Raw genomic sequence first — 2,648 nt, 5'->3', positions numbered from 1 at the left:
AAAAAATTCTTAATAAATAAGGACTTGTTAAAACGGAGCAGTGATTGGTAGAGCGAGGATGAAAGAGTGGGCAGGCTAGATCTTGGAGTCGTTGGGACTCTCCCTATGACTGACCCTACCACTCAGGTTTCAGTGATTCACTATTTTACAGGGGGCCCTGACGCATCGACTGCTTTGGTGGCATCTGCAGATTTGTACCTTAAGTTTAAGCATGTACAAAAGAGGATATTTGGGGGCGGGGGTGTGAGGACTTGCAATGAGACAGTTAACTCAGTGGCTGTATTTCTGTTTCTTCCAGTGGTTCCTTCTGGGGAGTTCTGATCTGCAAAGCTATTTTTTTATTTTTTTGATTTTGTGTTGTTTTTTTTTTTTAACTCTTGTCAACGGGATTGTGCATGGTTAAGGGTATAGATCAGACTCAAAGAGTCTGTGAGCCCTAACACTCTAGAAGAATGGTAGAAAATGCATTTTGCATTCCTTTAATATGTAGCTTTTTCTCTGTTTGTTGTCTACACTGTGGCCAGCAGCATGATTTATCCTGACCCTAAACACTTTGCCAGCACATATTTGATGAGAAATATTAGCCACCACCACCAAGACACATATCTTAGCTATGTAGGCGGTCCCATACCAGCTGTGAATTCATAATATATCTCAGTCTGAAACAACTGGGAAAATTGTGAAACCGATTAACAGACTCAGAGAAATATTGTATTATCGTTATGGAAAACCCACCATATTTAAACACCGAGATGTATCTTTAGCAACTTTATTATGGACAAAGACAACGAAGGTTGAGGCGACAGACTTTGCATAACTTCAATACGTGAAGTGCAAAGACTGGATTCTATTGGCTTTAAGGTGGAACTGCAAACTTGGGACCTGAGTTGCCTAAGCACTTCAACGAAAGAATTTTGCTTTGTAATCTTGTACCAAATTTTGGAGTTCAGGTAATTCACCCAGTTCTAGAAATTATTTTAACTCAGAGATTGCAGAAACAAAAAATAAAGGTCTTTTTAAATTGTGGTTTTGCTCTGTATTGGGAAGAACTTGCTAGTAATTAAGAAGTTTTGTAATAAAAATTGAAGAAAACATGCACAAGCTTACAGACAGATATTCTGCCTTGTATTATACGAGATACCTTTCTGTTTCAAAAAAAGAGTTTGAGGAGCCAAGCATAGCTAGGAGCGTTGCAATTTCTAGTCATATGTTGTAATATGCTTTTATGTTATTTATGTTACTTATTTATGGTTATTTATGTTATTTATGTTATTTATTAGAACTTCAGTGTCTAAATATGTAACAGTTCAAAGTTCCAGGAATGTGAAAATCTGCTGTCTCTAAATCCTTGCCAGTTAATTAGCTTTAAAACAAAGGGACACTCATCGCCAAATTACTCAGTGTTTTTAAAGTGTCACACTCATGAGTGCAACAAACTTACGCCGCAATAAACCTAGCGATGAAGTGAACTGGGCCTAATAAAATACCGGTTCTAATGCACGTGTTTTATTTCCTGTAGCACTCCCCAAGGTGTATTTGATGAGTCCAGAAGTCCATCAGCAGACGAGACTTTGGTGAACTGTTAGCTGAAGAGTTCCAAGCAGGGAAGGGCAGCATTAGAAAAACAGAAAGCTAGATCCTTATTCGAGGTAACAATGTCTTCATGAATTATATTCTCTTTAATCCGAAGTATAATTCAGATTGACTAGATTCTTTCCAATGTTAGTCAGCAGTTTCCTACAGAAACTGCTGTGCTGGGTTCCTCGTCTAACCACACGCTGCTGGATGCGATGGCAGATCACAAGGCCTTCTGGCTGGCCAGCTGCCAAAATTCCAGAACCACCACAGGGACTGCAGGATAGTGAAAATATATAATAATTTCCTCATTCAGAGCTTAAAAATTATTCTCTAACTTTTTTTTGTTATTAGAAAGTAGCTTTAAATGAGTCATTTTGTCTTTTGGTTATTTAGAATAATTGCACAATAGTATTAATGTATTTTTGTTAATTGTGCTTCTCGTGTCCTCCAGGACTCCTGTTCTTGGCAGGCCCCGGCCGCCCTGTGCCCGGGTCTGTGATGTCCGGAGGTAGAGCAGCGACTCTTTCACAGGCACCCCCTTCCGTGGGGAAAGAGCTTGCGTGCCCTTGTGAGGTTGAGAGCTGTGCTGGTGGTGGCATGTGCCTCCAGTGGGGTCTCCCAAGCCAGACAGGTCTCAACTGAAGGGTCAGACAAAGTGTGTCCATGGGCAGGATGGGCTCACTAGCCTTCGGGCACCATCCTAGGAGAAGGACAACTCTGACTCCAAACCTGGGCAGATGGAGCTTGTTTAGCCTTGTAAGGCTCCATCTAAGAGAAGGATACTCTAAACAAACCTACGACCCGAGGACTTCGCTGTCACCGTCCAAGCTCGCTAGGCCCTGGCAGATGAACCTCAGGCAAGCTCGCCAGGCCCTGGCAGATGAACCTCAGGTGTGAAGGGTGGGGCTGGTTCCGCGCACGCTGGGCCTCATCTAAAAAATCCACTGTGCAGGCTTGAAGAGTGCCCTCATCGCTTGCAGTGAGCGTGGGAAAAGCCCTTCCCAGATCTTCATTCACGAAGCCAAGCCATGACATCTTGTGTTTATGTCTGGGTTTGCTAGGACACTCCA

This window comes from Buceros rhinoceros, unplaced genomic scaffold (genome assembly GCF_000710305.1).
Source record: "Buceros rhinoceros silvestris isolate BGI_N320 unplaced genomic scaffold, ASM71030v1 scaffold1861, whole genome shotgun sequence".
NCBI classification, from domain to species: domain Eukaryota; kingdom Metazoa; phylum Chordata; class Aves; order Bucerotiformes; family Bucerotidae; genus Buceros; species Buceros rhinoceros.
This window is presented reverse-complemented; position numbering follows the sequence as displayed.